Source organism: Zingiber officinale, chromosome 10A, assembly GCF_018446385.1.
Source record: "Zingiber officinale cultivar Zhangliang chromosome 10A, Zo_v1.1, whole genome shotgun sequence".
NCBI lineage: Eukaryota > Viridiplantae > Streptophyta > Magnoliopsida > Zingiberales > Zingiberaceae > Zingiber > Zingiber officinale.
This window is the reverse complement of record NC_056004.1, coordinates 46,437,378-46,456,146: the sequence shown is the minus strand read 5'-3', so window position 1 is coordinate 46,456,146 and position 18,769 is coordinate 46,437,378.

Sequence of the window (18,769 nt, the reverse complement as noted above, 5' to 3'; positions counted from 1 at the left end):
CTTCGCAGATCTGACAGGATACGTCGTCAGCCTGAGAGATACTCATTTCTCTTACCTGACCATGACGATATTATGCTCGTTAAGAATGAGTCTACCTCCTATCAGGAAGCTGTGATGAGACCAGATTCTGAGTCATGGCTAGAGGCCATGAGATCCAAGATGGAATCCATGTACACCAACTAAGTATGAACTTTGGTTGATCCACCTTAAGGCGTCAAACCCATTGGGTGTAAGTGGGTCTTTAAGAGAAAGACTGACATGGATGGACATATTACCTATAAGGGTCGCTTGGTAGCTAAAGGTTTCAAGCAAATTCATGGTATTGACTATGATGAAACCTTTTCTCCAGTAGCGATGTTTAAGTCCATTCGGATCATGCTTGCTATTGCAGCATACTACGATTATGAGATCTGGCAGATGGATGTCAAAACTGCGTTTCTGAATGGAAACTTGCTCGAGGATGTGTACATGACACAACCTGAGGGTTTTGTAGATCCATTACATATTGACAGAGTATGCAAGCTGCATAAGTCCATTTATGGACTAAAGCAAGCTTCTCAGAGCTGGAATCTTCGATTCGATGATGCGATCAAACAGTTTAATTTCATCAAGAATGAAGATGAATCCTGTGTCTACAAGAAGGTTTTTGGGAACACAATTGTCTTCCTTGTATTGTATGTGGATGACATACTACTCATTGGGAATGACATCCCTTTGCTGCAGTCTGTAAAGAAGACTTGGCTAGGGAATTATTTCTCAATGAAGGACTTAGGTGAAGAAACCTATATTCTAGGCATAAAGATCTATAGAGATAGGTCTAAGAGATTGCTTGGCCTAAGTCAAAGTACATATATTGACAAGGTATTACTACGGTTTGCCATGCAGAATTCCAAGAAAGAATTACTACCGATGTCACATGGTGTGAGTCTTTCGAAGACTCAAAGTCCCTCTTCTAGAGAGGAGAGAGACCGCATGGATAAGATCCCTTATGATTCATCCATAGGATCTATCATGTACGTCATGCTATGTACTCGTCATGATGTTTCGTATGCTTTGAGCATGACGAGCATATACCAGTCAGATCCAGGTGAGCGTCACTGGATAGCAGTCAAGAATATTCATAAGTACTTACGAAGGACTAGAGAATATTTCTTAATATTTGGAGGCGATGACGAGCTAGCTGTAAAGGGTTACAGTGATGCCAGCTTCCAAACTGACCAGGATGATTATAGATCGCAGTCTGGGTTCGTGTTTTGCTTGAATGGTGGTACTGTGAGCTGGAAGAGTTCGAAGAAGGACACAGTTGCTGATTCTACAACAAAGGCCGAGTATATTGCTGCATCAGAAGCAGCAAAGGAGGCAGTTTGGATCCGCAAGTTTATTACTGAGCTTGGGGTGGTTCCTAGCATTACAGATCCTATTGAGCTCTATTGTGACAACAATGGAGCAATTGCACAGGCTAAGGAACCTCGCTCACACCAGCGGACCAAACACATACTACGGCGCTTCCATCTCATTCGAGAGATCATCGATAGAGGAGATGTGAAGATTTACAGACTACCCGCAGAGGCTAACGTCGCTAATCCCTTGACCAAGGCTTTGGCACAGAGAAAGCATGATGGTCACACTAGGTCATTGGGCCTTAGAGCCTACACTGATTGACACTAGTGCTAGTGGGAGATTGTTAGTTAGAACCCTAGAGCCAAGCATATGATGATTGTTGTATGGACTCGATGTATCATATTCCTATATATTAATAAAGACATTTCTTTATGGTTATTATACTTGTATTGGTGCCAAATAACTAAGTATAATAGCATCCTTGAGTAGAAAGTTCTTATCTATATCAATCAATTGGTTAAATTGATAGTGAGATGATATAGAGAACACAACTCTTAATCATTCCTAGTCAAGTATTAACATTCAGGGACAATGTTAATGCGATGAGACTAGCATGTAGGTCAACTCGATGACTTGATCTCACAAGTCATGGATATAGAGATATCAAGTTGACACATTGGTATGCATTGGAGAATGTATACTGAATGACCCGCCATGTGAAAGTATCATGGATCATTATATGAGTGTCATATACTTTCTCATGTGACTATTAGTATGACTATCAGTCCTTGGACCTGAAGTCACCATGGTTCCCTACATAAGGAGTTGCATACTTTGGCTTCGTCAAACGTCACCCGTAACTGGGTGGACTATAAAGGCGATTACTGGGTATGTAACAAATTATACGGAGGGATGTGAGTGATGTAGATGGGATCTATCCCTCCTATATGACGGGAGTGACATCATGATTCTTGATATAGTGAGACGACTAAATGCATGACCATGCCCAAATGAGTCAATATGAGATATTGAACTCATTTGTTTAGAGTGAGTCTACTTGGAGTTCAAGACATAGATTGATTAGAGGATGACATGGTCTATGCCTCAATTGATCAATCAAGATGTCAAGGATAGAAGGACATTATCACATATTGTGAGAGTCACAATTAGTAGTCACAATGGTGATGTTGGATCTCAACATTCTTGTAACTTGGGTAGTAATGATGTGTTGCTAGATACCGCTCATTACTTATGTTTCTAAATGGGTTTAGGAGCATTGCTAACGTTACAAGAACCTATAGGGTCACACACAAAGGGCAGTTAGATGGAGATTAAGTTCATATGATGGACCAAGAGGATTAGGTTCATGTGATGGACCAAATTGAATTAAGAGTAATCCAAATTAGATTAATTGAGTAAGACTCAATTGAGTTAGACTTGAGTTAGACTCAAGTGAGGCTAGACTTGAGTTAGACTCAAGTGAGGCTTAATGATGATATTAATTGAATTTTGAATTCAATGATAAATGGTGGCATTCATTGAATTATGAATTCAATTTGAATATTAGATTCAAATTTTGATTCAAATTATGAAGAGAAGAGGAGTTTTAAAATGGCCATTTAATGAAGAATGAATATTCATTAAATACTCATTAAGACTCATTAATGAGGCTGATTAATGGAGTTAATGAGCATTAAGTATTTTCATTAGATGAAAATACTTAAGCCAATTTTACTCTTATTTTTCATAATGAATGAATCATCATTATTCTTCCTCTCTTCTAGTTCTCTCCCTCTCCTCCATTGCCGAGCCACCCAAGAGTGCTAGCACAGTCTAAGTGGGTTTTCTCCACCTATTGTCCGTGTGGATACGTATAGAGGAGTGTACGCTTGACACTCTCGAGATCCGACAACCTTTTGGACGAGCGGGATAAGCGAAGGACTTCGCAATAAGGGTAACACTTCTTATTCATATAGATATAAGGTAGATATAGGTTAGAAACATGTACATGATTTATTTTATATATCTTCGCACGGATCCGTGGCAAGACTTCGAGGTTTTCGCAACGTAAAAAGCGATTTTTGCAGCTTGAAAGTCCCAACACGACCCCCGCCCGAGTCAAGCATGAGTGCCCCCCTATTAGGCAAGAAGAAAATTGTAGCAACGCCACTCGAGGAGACATTGGCATAATAATGGGTGGGTCGACCGATGGAGACTCAAACCGAGCCAGAAACTCATATACTCACCGATTGGAAATCCATATGGTCAGGTGTAGTCAAGAGCAAGCACAGGAGCTAGAAATCAGCATCGGTCCCAATGACTTAGAAGGTGTGGAAGTGCTGCATGATGATGCCTTGATCATCAAGGCTATTATAGCTAACTATAATATATATATCGTACTTTTGTTGATACAGGGACTTCTATTAATATTATCTTCACGAAGGTGTTTGATCAGTTGCAGATCGAGAGGAGTGAACTTTAGCCAATGATGATGCCTTTATATAGATTCACTGGTAATGAAGTACAGCCGATTAGATAGATCCGATTGGCTATCTCTTTAGGGGAGGAACCCTTGTTGAGAACCCGCCAGTCAACTTGTATTGTGGTGGGCGCGCCCTTGGACTACAATGTGATTTTACGCCGACCAACATTGAATAAATTATAAGCGATCGTCTCCACATACTTCTAGAAGATCAAGTTCTCAGTTGATGACTCGGTGGGAGAGGTGAAGGGGAACCAGCTAGTTGCGTGCAAGTGCTATGTAGAAATGATAAAGACTAAAGCTCACGCCACTCAGAAAATCTAGCGAGTGTATGTTAATGCCATTCATGAAGCATCCCCAATACTAATTTATAAAGAGGAGGAGGTACATATCTATTTGGGTCAGTTGAAAGCTACCACTTAGATAGTGGCCGATGACCCCAAAGCTCAAAGCAGAGCTAGTTGCATGTTTAATGTGCAACAATGATGTGTTTGCTTTGATGCCCCAAGAAATCACAGGTATATCAACCGCAGTTATGGAACATGTGCTCCATGTCCTTCCAAATTCTCAGCTAGTCAAACATAGGAATCGAGATTTTAGAACCTAGTAGAATAAAATCATCCAAGAGGAGGTGGACAGATTGCTCGAGGCATGACATATTCGGGAGGTGCAGTTCCCGACCTGGTTAGCCAACATAGTCCTAGTATCCAAATCTGAGAATAAATGGCACATTTGCGTGGACTTCAGGGATTTGAACATGGCATGCCCAAAATACTATTTGTAGGATCGAGGAGCACATGAGAGGCGGTGGTGGTGGGGGTGGGGGTGAATCATGTGTATTTAAAAACTTATCTTTTTCAAACTTTTAAAACAAGTGTGTTGTGGAATAAACACACAAGTAAGAAGATAAAAGCACACGTTTGGTTACTTGCTTCGGAACCTTTGGCGACTCCTACTCTAAGACTCAAGTTCCTCGAACTTATTGATAGACAATCCACTAAATTCTCTTTCAGAACTGTCGGAAAAGTAATCCAAATACAAATAATCAAAGGAAGTGTAACAATCATACACTTCCTCTATTTAATAATAAGTAATAGATAATTACAATTTAAATTAAAATATACTAACTCGTAGTAAATGGAAGTCGAAGCTTGGAGTCGGTATCACAATGTCGTAGCATAGCAGAAGCGCAGCAGTGCGGTCGGAAGCTTGATTACGTCATGGAATGAACACGAGACAGATTCGATTCAAATAGTTGCTCAACATTTTCTTTTATAGGACACTGGAGGGGCTTCCAAACCCTTTAGAGGCACCTTCGATCAGTGTTGATCGGATACAAGAAGTTCGCTTCTTATCCTTGAAACTTATCCATCGAGCTGAGGTACCTTCTTCCCATTAGAGGCACCTTCGCGCCTTTTGTACTAAGACACCTTCTTCCCATTGGAGGAAATGTAGAGGCTAATCTGACCAAGCCGAGGCACATCCCTTACCATGGAGACACATTAGATCACTGTTCATCCGAGGAAAAGCATATGCTTAAGCTGCAAAACACTTATTAGTCCAAAATAAAAATTAACCTACAAAATAGAGTTAGCACAATTGAAATAAAATGATTATTAACTAGATCCTATCTTCCCAAGACCAGGATCTTGTCATGGTCTTATCTTAGACATCTGAAATGGCAGTAAGCTGGACCACGCCTATAGGCCTACAGGGACTCATCCTCATTGGATCACTCTCCTCTAGTAACTTATCTTTACTTACCATTTGCAGTCACTTGACTTATCTTTTGACCCACCAGGTCTGCCTACTGGAATCAACATCCGAACTTCAACCAATCATTTGGAATCGAACCTCCCGACTAGATTTTAGCCAACTTTTTGGTCCTTATTGACCCAGTTGGACTTCCTGCTAGAATAACATATCTGAACTTCAACCAAGTGTCTGGTCCTCTAGACCTGTCAATTTTTTATACATTTGGTAAAAGTATTAGATAAATATAATATCTAACTTTAAATTATTTATCATTCATCAAAACTTGAGATTGACCATTGGAGCCAACTGTATAAACATTATTATCCCTTTTCCCGCATCGACTAAGTAGTGGACTCAACTTCTGGCTGTGAGATGATATGCATGTTGGACGTATATCATGGTTATCATCAAGTCCTGATGGCTAAAGAAGACCATGAAAAAGTTAGTTTCATCACTGTAGAAGGAACTTATTGCTATAATATTATGTTGTTCGAACTAAAAATACAGGGGCTACTTACTAATGGCTTATGAACGAATTATTTTAAAAGTAGATTAGATAAAACATGGAGGTGTACATGGATGACATTTTGATTAAGTCCCTCCGAGCGATTGATCTATGCACCGATATAGATGAAACTTGTCGAATATTGAGGGAGTATGAACTTAAGGTCAGTCCTAGCAAATACTTGTTCAAAGCTAAGAGCGGGCATTTCTTGGGCTACATAGTGATAGAGCAGGAGATCAAGACTAACCTAAGAAAGGTGCAAGTTCTTCAGGATATGGCTTCCCCGTATAATCTGAATGAAGCACAACAGTTGATTGAATGGATCATGACACTACCCCACCTCATTTTGAGATTGGCTGACCAGAGTTTACATGTCTTCAAAATACTTCATCGTGCAACCAAATTCCAATAGGATGATGAGTGCGACAAAGTGCTGGAGGAACTAAAGAATTATTTGTCCACTTTGCCCTGTACTTGTTAAACCAATAGTAGGTGATCCATTGTGGGTGTATTTGTCTGCCATTGATAGCATCGTTGGGTCGGTGTTAGTAAGGCAGGAGAGCAAGGAGAAGCAGTCTATATATTTTTTAAGCCATTTATCAAAAGATACTGAATGTCACTACACTGCTCTTAAGAAATTAGCATATGAGATAGTCTTAGCTGCTCGAAGGTTATGCCCCTCTTTTCTTTCATATCCAATCATAGTATTAACTAATAGCACCCTAGGTTGAGTGCTCATTAACCCAAAAGCTTCAGGAAGATTGATCAAGTGGACCACGGAGCTTAGCAAATATGACATAGAATATCAACCTCGAACAACCATTAAAGATCACGCCTTAGCATATTTTGTTACTGAGATATAAGTCCTAGAGCTAGAAGAAACTTGGAAAATCTATATGGATGGATCGTTCACTCAACAAGGAAGCGGGGTTGGAATTCTTATTATATCACTCCGCGAAGATAGGCTATACAATTGTCCGTTCGACTGAATTATCGAGCCACCAATAATGAAGTAGAGTATGAAGCATTGATAGTAGGTCTGCAAGCCGTGAAGCATGTGAGAGCCGCTTGAGTATTAATCTACTCAAATACTCAGTTAGCAGCTCAATAATTATTTTGATATTAACAACGAATAGTTAAGGTTGCATATGGATATATTTGAGAAGTTGAAAGTAGAGTTTCAAAAAGTGACTTTATAGAAAACCCCCTAAGCAGAAAACCAGAAGGTGGACGAGTTTGCCAAGTTGGCTGATTCATTGATCCCATAGACTCTAGATAAGCCTGTGGACTCAACATTATTGATAGCTCACATTGAAAGACAAGCTGAGATAGAATTACAAAGTGACTAGAGAGCACTATTAATTTCTTTCCCCCGGCAAAGAATTTTACCATCCAATTGGGAGCAAGCACATATGATCAAAAAAAGGGTCGGTCAGTTCACATTAGTTGGAGACCACTTGTACAAGAGGGCTTCCTCTCACCCTTTGCTCAAGTGAATTCGATTGGATGATGTGCAGTACATTTTACAAGAGCTTCATCAGGGTTCATGTGGAAGCCACTCAGGAGCCCGGTCGCTCACTTGGAAGATTTTGCTAGCCAGGTATTTTTGACCCACTTTGCAAGTTGACTCGGTTCGACTCGTGGCTACTTGTTTATTGTGTCAAAAATACCAAAACATCCTGCACAACCCCATAAAATTGTTAAAGACTTCAATATTTTCATGTTCATTTGACTAATAGGGAATGGGTATTATAGGACCCTTCCCGATGAAACTTGGTCAAAAAAGATTCTTTTTAGTGGTTATTGATTATTTCCCCAAATAGGTGGAAACTGAGGTACTGACAAAGATAACCGAGCAGATAGTTATCAAATTCCTATGGCAAAACATCATATGTTGATATAAAATTTCTCATAAGCTCATCTTGGATAATCGAAGGCAATTATAGGGTCAAACGGAGCTTTCACAAAATTTGGGAGTGGTGCTCAAGTTATGGCATCTTACACACTTTCACCTTTATAGCTTATCCTCAAAGTAATGGTTAAACGGAGGTCACCAACAGGGAAATCATTAGAGGACTCAAAACTAAGCTAGATTATGTTGAAGGAAGTTGGGTGGATGAACTACCCAGTGTGTTGTGGGTATAGCACACTACACCTCGAGATGCCATAGGTATAACTCCTTTTCAGCTTGTTTATGGTGAAGATGTTTGGAGTTTAATCAGAGATAATTGTATGATCAAGATAATGTCAATCAGTGTCTTATAGAGCTTGATCTAATAGATAAGACCAGAGATAAAGTTATCGCTTGGCTAGTATAATATCATCAACGAATGAAGAAAAATTACAATTGGAGGGTTCTTTTAAGTGGACGACCAAGTTTATAAGCGGATAAAGCCGGTCAGGGACATCAGTAAGTTAGAGCTGTAATGGGGCGATTCATACAAGGTGGTTCAGAGACTCACCTCGGGGTCATATTATCTCCAAGATGCTGAGGAAGAGACTTGGAGCGGTCTGCAACCTTGTCAAACCTAAAAGTATGCTTGTAGTGTGTTTATAAATCCTGTTGAATGTTCACGCTTAATGAAAATACAGGCAAACTTAGCTCAAGAGCCATGACTTCTAGACTCTCGAGCCTTAGTGCCAAGTTATAAGCGGGTTTCTCTGTGCCCTTTGACCGACCACCCGGTTAGAGATTCTATTCCAAACTACCGAGCCTTAGACCTGAGTTATATATAAGTAGATTTTCCTATGCCCTTCTATAAGTACCCCATGGTAGTTTTGATAAGATCAACCAAGTTAAGTTAGATCCTGTTGGTAATTAACCCTGCGTCTAAGTGTGCAGGAACTTAGGAGCACAAAAAGTCGAGCGAAAGATGTAGCTAGCTAGAAGGACAACACGGGAGAGAGCCGACGAGTACGCTGGAGGATGAGAAGGAGGTGCGTAGAATTTCTGAGGGACGAGAAGCCGGAGCGTGTTAGTTAGAGCCCTAGAGCCAATCATTTGATGATTGTATTATAGACTTGTTGTATCATATTCTTATATAAATAAAGGCATTTATTTTTGGTTATTATACTTACTTGTATTGGTGCCAAATAAACTAAGTATAATAGCATCCTTGAGTAGAAGGTTCTCACCTATATCAATCGGTTAGCTGAACCGATAGTGAGATAATATAGGGAACACTACTCTTAATCATTCCTAGTCGAGTATTAACATTCAGGGATAATGTTAATGCAATAAGACTAGCATGTAGGTCAACTCGATGACTTGATCTCACAAGTCATGGATATGGAGATATCAAGTTGACACATGGGTATGCATTGGAAAATGTATACTGAATGACCCGCCATGAGAAAGTATCATAGATTGTTATATGAGTGTCATATACTTTCTCATGTGACTATTAGTATGACTACTAGTCCTTAGACCAGAAGTCACCATGGTTCCCTACATAAGGAGTTATGTACTTTGGTTTCGTCAAACGTCACCCGTAACTGGGTGGACTATAAAGGCGATTACTGGTTATGTAAAGAATTATGCAAAGGGATGTGAGTGATGTAGATGAGATCTATCCCTCCTATATGACGGGAGAGACATCGATATTCTTGATAGAGTGAGACCACGAAGTGCATGACCATGTCCAAATGAGTCAATATGAGATATTGAGCTCATTTGATTTAGTGAGTCTACTTGGAGATCAAGATTTAGATTGGTCAGAGGATGACATGGTCTATGCCTCACATTGATCAATCTAGATGTCTAGGATAGGACACTTGTCATATTTTGTGAGGAGTCACAATTAGTAGTCACAAGGTGATGTTGGATCTCAACATTCTTGTAACTTGGGTAGTAATGATGTGTTGCTAGATACCGCTCATTACTTATGTTCCTAAATGAGTTTAGGGGCATTGCCAACGTTACAAGAACCTATAGGGTCACACACAAAGGGAAATTAGATGGAGATTAGGTTCATATGATAATTCAAGAGGATTAGATTCATTTGATGAATCAAATTGGATTAAGAGTAATCCTAATTGGGCTAATTGAGTTGTAATCAAGTTGATTCATGTATTCAATGAGTCTAATTTAGATTATGACTCATTGAATCAATTTAATTAAATGAATTAGATTCATTATATTAAATTAGCTTGAATTAAATGGTTGGATTAGATCAACCATGGGAGAGATTAAGTCAAGTTTGACTTGACTTGAGAGGAAGAGGAAGAGTCAAGTTTGACTTGACTTTATGCCACATCATTAGTGACTTGACATTAAGTGGCCAATGATGATGTGCCACATCATCATATTTAGCACATGTGTGTGCCACCTCATGGAGGTTATAAATCTTTTTAATGGCCACATTAAATGAGAATGGGGGTTACACTTCTCATGGTGGCCGACCACTTTTCATAGTGAATGGATTTTATTTTTCCATTCAAGTGAATTAAACTCATCTTCTTCCTTGCTCTCTCTTCTTGCTTTCCCTTTCTTCATCTTGCCGAGACCTTCTTGGAGTGCTAGCACACTCTAAGGTTCTCCCTCCATTGATTTGTTCGTGTGGATACGCATAGAGAGTTGTCTACCTTGACAACTTGAGATCCGACATCTCCTTGGACGAACGGGACTCGCGAAGGGCACGCAACGAGGGTAAAACTCTTTAACATATAGTTCTAGTGTAGATCTATAGGTTGGTAAACTCGTAATCATATTTTTGAAAGTTTTTATTCTTCGCACGGATCCGATGGCAGGGTTTCGGGGTTTCTGCGACACGAAAAAATGGTTTTCGCGGCCCGAAAAACCCAACAGTGGTATCAGAGCCACGTGCGAAGCGCGTACGAGTTTTTGTTTGTATTTTTATGAAAAATATCAGTTCTATAATATTCTGTAAATTTACTGTTTTTATAGATTTTATGGGTAATTTTCTCGTAGAAGCGAAGCACAAGAGTTTAGACACTTGTAGGCTTCGACTACCGAGAAAAATTTTCCGAAACGGCAAGGTTTCACCCCAAATCGTTTTGGGATAGCGGGCTAAGGCATTGTAGGATCGCTAAGGAAAACTCGCGATGGTTATATCGCGGGTAGGGGTGCTGCCCCTAACCCCGCAAGGGGCTTCGTTCCGCGATTGCGCACGAAAATCACTAAACAGGACCGCCGGGAATTTTTACTCATAAAATTATAAAAATTGTGAGAAAATTTACAGAAATTTATAGAAATTACATAATTTAGAATTGTGTATCATTTTGTGATGGTCATGGCCCAAAAGACCCCAATTTGATTGGAATTGTGTTGTAATTCATAATACGGCCTGCGTGCCGTCATGTGATTGTGCGTGTTGTATATTTGATACGCGACCTATGCGTCATGCCTTTCTATTTATTTATTCCCATTATAAATAGTTTAGACTCGAATGTAACTCGAGTTTCACTCTTGGTAATGTACAAAATGAAGCGATGGAAGGTCCACTCGAGACGGAGTTAAGAGGAGGGTGCGAGCAACACAAGGTGGTCACCGGAAGGAGCTTGAGAAGCTGTTGACCTTAGGTTGACCATCCGATCTTCTCATTGGCTTGAGAAGATCGTAGTAGGGCCATGACTAATCATAAAAAGTTTAATTAATTGCTTGTGTGTGTATATGTGATGCATGCTAGATTAGTAATTAATTAGTGCCTTAACGATTAGATTAGATCTAAGTCGCGCACATGATGCACCTCCATGATTAGATTAGATCTAAATCGAGTATATGATACGCATCATCGATTAGATTAGATCTCAATCGTGTCAACTCAAAAATACCTACCATACCGTAATACCTATCACTACCTCGATCACATGTTGTTGTTGAATCTGCCAAAGCAGAGCAACACATATTATCTTGGTAGGGTACGGAGGGACAATCTTGGTCCCTCCTATCAATGTATGGGTGAGTACAACTCAATTAGATTGAGTAACTAGTTAACTCAATTGGATCGAGTTTAACTATAGACATTCTTCCAACGGTTGGAAAGATAGGACATAAATCACATTTATATTAATTCTTAGGCGTATTAGCCAAAGCTAACTCAAGTTTTAATATAACTGCGGATAATGATCCTATAAACAAGAGTTGCATAGAGATGTACTTGGTAAATCGTTACCTACCGATCATACTAAGTCTTGGGTGATTTAGCCAAAGCTAACTCAAGGCGTAGTATGATGTGGATCTTGTCCCACATGAATTATAGAATTCAGTGGGAACATCATTTAGTTAAAGGCCTAATTAAATGATTTAAAAGAATATGATATTTATTTTCTGCATTTTTCTATTGTAGATAACCATGACGTCGAATACGAACTCTTTCTCCCTGCATTCTGTCCTTGAGAAGGACAAGCTCAACGGAGCAAATTTCCTGGACTGGTACAAGAACTTGAGAATAGTTCTCACCCAGGAACGTACACTGTACGTTCTGGAGCAGCCCATTTCGGAGGCTCCTCCTGCCAATGCCCCGCGAGCTGACAAAGATGCTTATAAGAAGCATCAAGATGACACATTAGATGTGTCCCGTCTAATGCTCGCGACCATGAACTCTGAGCTTCAGAAGCAACACAAGTTGATGGGCGCTTACGATATGGTTGAACATCTTCGTCAACTGTATCAAGGACAAGCGAGGCATGAGAGATTTGAGATCTCAAGGGCACTATTTCAGTGCAAGATGTCAGATAGGGCTCCCGTAGGCCCATATGTACTCAAAATGATTGGGTACATAGAAAACCTACAGAGGTTGGGATTCCCGTTTGGCCAAGAGCTAGCCACTGACCTGATCTTGCAATCCTTGCCGGATAGCTATAGTCAATTCTTTCTAAACTACAATATGAACGAAATTGACAAGCCACTGCCCGAGTTTCTTAGGTCATATAAATGACAAGCGCTTATCCCAGCTCCATAAGGATGGTTTGCTGGACTCATTTGATTTTGAATCTTATGAGACGTGAGAGTCATGCCTACTAGGCAAGATGACCAAGACTCCCTTTAGTGGGCACAGCGAAAGAGCGACTGATTTATTAGGACTTATACATAGTGATGTTTGTGGCCCTTTCAATGTCGCTGCTAGAAGCGGTTATAGGTACTTCATCACATTTACTGATGACTTCAGTAGATATGGTTATGTGTATTTGATGACACATAAGTCAGAATCCTTTGAAAAGTTCAAAGAATTCAAGAATGAAGTACAGAACCAGCTCGGCAAGAGTATTAAGATACTTCGATCAGATCGAGGTGGAGAATACCTTAGCCATGAGTTTTGTGACTATCTAGCTGAGTATGGGATTCTATCCCAACTCACTCCTCTTGGAACACCACAGTGGAATGGTGTATCCGAAAGGAGGAATCGTACCCTATTAGATATGGTACGATCTATGATGAGTCACATAGATCTTCCGTCATTCCTTTGGGGCTATGCTCTAGATACGACAGCTTTTATACTCAACCAAGTTCCATCCAAGGCCGTGATAAAGACACCATATAGGATATGGACTGGGAGAGATGCCCAGGTGTCTTTTATGAGGATTTGGGGTTGTGAGGCTTACGTTAGACGTCAAGTCTCAGACAAATTAGGACCCAAATCCGACAAGTGCTACTTTATTGGATATCCCAAGGAAACTAAGGGATATTACTTCTACATTTCCAGTCAGCACAAGGTAGTTGTGGCAAAGACTGTGGTCTTTCTAGAAAGGGACTTTGTTTCTAGAAAGACTAGTGGGAGCATGTTCGATCTTGAAGAAGTTCAAGATGTGAACAATAGCACTGAAACCTTGATGGAAGTTGAACTGGAACCACAAAGTGTTGTGGATGATGTTGTTCCACAAGGAGTTGAGGAACAACAAGCAGTTCAAGTAGACATACCTCTTCACAGGTCTGATAGGGTACGTCGTCAGCCTGAGAGATACTCATTTCTCTTGTCTGACCATGATGATGTTGTGCTCATAGAGGATGAGCCTACCACCTATCAGGAAGCTGTGATGAGACCAGATTTCGAGAAATGGCTAGAGGCCATGAGATCCGAGATGGAATCCATGTACACCAACCAAGTATGGACTTTGGTTGATCTACCTGAAGGGGTAAAACCCTTTGGGTGTAAGTGGGTCTTTAAGAGAAAGACTGACATGGATGGACTTATCTATAAGGGTCGCTTGGTAGCTAAAGGTTTCAAGCAGATTCATGGTATTGACTATGATGAAACCTTTTCTCCAGTAGCGATGTTTAAGTCCATTTGGATCATGCTTGCTATTGCAGTATACCATGACTATGAGATATGGCAGATGGATATCAAAACTGCATTTCTGAATGGAAACCTGCTCGAGGATGTGTACATGACACAACCTGAGGGTTTTGTAGATCCACAACATACTAGCAGAGTATGCAAGCTGCATAGGTCCATTTATGGACTAAAGCAAGCTTCTCGGAGCTGGAATCTTCGATTCGATGATGCAATCAAACAATTTGGTTTCATCAAGAACGAAGATGAGCCTTGTGTCTACAAGAAGATTGTAGGGGATATAGTTGTCTTCCTCATATTGTATGTGGATAACATACTACTCATTGGGAAGGACATCCCTATGCTTCAGTCTGTCAAGACCTGGCTAGGGAGTTACTTCTCAATGAAGGACTTAGGTGAGGCATCCCGCATTCTAGGGATATAGATCTATAGAGATAGATCTAAGAGATTGCTTGGCCTAAGTCAGAGTACATATATTGACAAGGTACTCCTTCGATTTGCCATGCAGAACTCCAATAAGGGATTTCTACCGATGTCACATGGCGTGAGTCTTTCGAAAACTCAAGGTCCCTCTTCTAGAGAGGAGAGAGACCGCAAGGATCAGATCCCTTATGCCTCAGCCATAGGATCTATCATGTACGCCATGCTATGTACTCAACCTGATGTCTCGTATGCTTTGAGCATGACGAGCAGATCCAGGTGAAAGTCACTGGATAGCGGTCAAGAATATTCTTAAGTACTTAAGAAGAACTAAAGAATATTTCTTGATATATGGAGGCAATGATGAGCTAGCTGTAAAGGGTTACAGTGATGCCAGCTTCCAGACCGATCAGGATGATTATCGATCGTAGTCAGGGTTCGTATTTTGCATAGATGGTGGTGCTGTGAGCTGGAAGAGTTCGAAGCAGGACACAGTAGCTGATTCTACGACAGAGGCCGAGTACATTGCTGCATCAGAGGCAGCAAAGGAGGCAGTTTGGATCCGCAAGTTCATCACTGAACTTGGGGTGGTTCCCAGTATCCCTGACCCTATTCAGCTCAATTGTGACAATAATGGAGCTATAGCACAGGCGAAGGAACCTCGCTCACACCAGCGGACCAAACACATACTACGGCGCTTCCATCTCATTCGAGAGACTATCGAGAGAGGAGATGTGAAGATTTGCAGAGTACCTACAGAGGCTAACATCGCAGATCCCTTGACCAAGGCTTTGGCATAGAGGAAGCATGATGGTCACACTAGGTCATTGGGGCTTATAGCCTACACTGATTGGCACTAGTGCTAGTGGGAGATTGTTAGTTAGAGCCCTAGAGCCAATCATTTGATGATTGTATTATGGACTTGTTGTATCATATTCTTATATAAATAAAGGCATTTGTTTTTGGTTATTATACTTACTTGTATTGGTGCCAAATAAACTAAGTATAATAGCGTCCTTGAGTAGAAGGTTCTCACCTATATCAATCGGTTAGCTGAACCGATAGTGAGATAATATAGGGAACACTACTCTTAATCATTCCTAGTCGAGTATTAACATTCAGGGACAATGTTAATGCAATAAGACTAGCATGTAGGTCAACTCGATGACTTGATCTCACAAGTCATGGATATGGAGATATCAAGTTGACACATGGGTATGCATTGGAGAATGTATACTGAATGACCCGCCATGAGAAAGTATCATGGATCATTATATGAGTGTCATATACTTTCTCATGTGGCTATTAGTATGACAACTAGTTCTTAGACCTTAAGTCACCATGGTTCCCTACATAAGGAGTTAGGTACTTTGGTTTCGTCAAACGTCACCCGTAACTGTGTGGACTATAAAGGTGATTACTGGGTATGTAACGAATTATGCAGAGGGAGGTGAGTGATGTAGATGGGATCTATCCCTCCTATATGACGGGAGAGACATCGATATTCTTGATAGAGTGAGACCACGAAGTGCATGGCCATGCCCAAATGAGTCAATATGAGATATTGAGCTCATTTGATTTAGTGAGCCTACTTGGAGATCAAGATTTAGATTGGTTAGAGGATGACACGGTCTATGCCTCACATTGTCAATCTAGATGTGTAGGATAGAAGGACACTTGTCATATTTTGTGAGGAGTCACAATTAGTAGTCACAAGGTGATGTTGGATCTCAACATTCTTATAACTTGGGTAGTAATGATGTATTGCTAGATACTGCTCATTACTTATGTTCCTAAATGAGTTTAGGGACATTGCCAACATTACAAGAACCTATAGGGTCACACACAAAGGACAATTAGATGGAGATTAGGTTCATATGATGAACCAAGAGGATTAGATTCATTTGATGAATCAAATTGGATTAAGAGTAATCCTAATGGGCTAATTGAGTTGGACTCAAGTTGATTCATGTGTTCAATGAGTCTAATTTAGATTATGACTCATTGAATCAATTTAATTAAATGAATTAGATTCATTATATTAAATTGGCTTGAATTAAATGGTTGGATTAGATCAACCATGGGAGAGATTAAGTCAAGTGTGACTTGACTTGAGAGGAAGAGGAAGAGTCAAGTTTGACTTGACTTTATGCCACATCATTAGTGACTTGGCATTAAGTGGCCAATGATGATGCACCACATCATCATGTTTAGCACATGTGTGTGCCACCTCATGGAGGTTACAAATCTCTTTAATGGCCACAATAAATGAGAATGAGGGTTACACTTCTCATGGTGGCCGGCCACTTTTCATTGTGAATGGATTTTATTTTTCCATTCAAGTGAATTAAACTCATCTTCTTCCTTGCTCTCTCTTCTTGCTTTCCCTTTCCACATCTTGCCGAGACCTTCTTGGAGTGCTAGCACACTCTAAGGTTCTCCCTCCATCGATTTGTTCGTGTGGATACGCATAGAGAGTTGTCTACCTTGACAACTTGAGATCCGGCATCTCCTTGGACGAACGAGACTCGCGAAGGGCACGCAATGAGGGTAAAACTCTTTAACATATAGTTATAGTGTAGATCTATAGGTTGGTAAACTCGTACTTGTATTTTCGAAAGTTTTTATTCTTCGCACGGATCCGGTTTCGGGGTTTCCGCGATGCGAAAAAGCGATTTTCGCGGTCCGAAAAACCCAATAGTGCGGAAGGCTGCTCAAAAGCTGAAAGTTGGATTCGGGTGAGTCCTATTCGGATGGCTGAGATTACCCAAGAGAGCGGAGCCGGAGCGGAAGACCCGGACCAATGTGAGCAGAACCGAAGCGGAAGGCTGGGATGAAAAGATAATAGAATGTTGACCTTTGAATTCGGGAGCCCGAACTCCGAGTGCTCGGAACCCTTCCGGGTGCCGGGAGCAGGATTTTATCCATTCTGTTATGACAGGGATAAAAGTTTATCCCCCCCAAGTGCCTGAAACCCTTCCAGGCGCCCCGACCAAGGCTGTAAATACAACCCTGGTCCCAGAAGCTTACGAACACCACTTGTAATTGATTTCTTTTCAGTCTTGTTCTATAATTGAATACTTTAACTGTTGTAAGAGGCTTCTCCGCCTAAAGGAGACATTAGTGAGCTTTTCATCTTCCTTGGATTAACAATCTCACCGGTTGTAACCAAGTAAACCTTTTATGCCTTTTCCTTTCTTTATTTAGTCTCTTATTTCTTTTATGCAAGTATTGATTCTTATAAAGTTATAAAGTTCGAGTAAGGTTCATTTTCCTTTGCAGGGCTATTCACCCCCTCTAGCCGGCTGCCTAGGGTCGCACAAGTGGTATCAGAGCAAGGTTCGCTTCAGGAGGACTAACTGTTGAATGAAACACACGAGATGACCGAACCTAACATCTATCCGCCAATGTTTGAGGGGGAGTTCTCATTCTGGAAATGAAAAATGGAAGTATTTTTTCAAACTGATTTTGATATAATGCTTTCTATGAAATTTGGTTTTGATATTCCCATAAGAAAAGATGGAAAATAACTCTAGGAGCATCTTTGGACTCAAACGCAACGTGACAAATTCATAGCAAATGGTAAGGCCGAGTTCCATCTACTGAGTGTTCTTCCTGCTTAAGAACTAGACAAAATCGGCAACTATCAATACACAAAAGAACTTTGGGAAAAGTTCTTAGAGCTCTATGGAAAATCAAAAGAAGTCGAATCCAACTCCTCAATGGACACCAAGTCATCGACGGAAGAATCTGAGATCGAGGAATCTGACGAAATAGCACTCATAGCCAAATATCTACCAGAAGATACCAAAAGTACCTCGGAAATGAGCATTGATAAAGAAGGAGACACTACGGAAGAAAACAACAATGAAGGGGAGTGTCTACTAATGAATATATGGCAAGTCAGGTAAGTAAACTTCTTCCAGAGTAATTATTTAAAATTATACAAATGTTAAGTAAATCATTATACAAAAATAGAACAAAGTATGTGAAATCAAAGAAAGAATATGCATG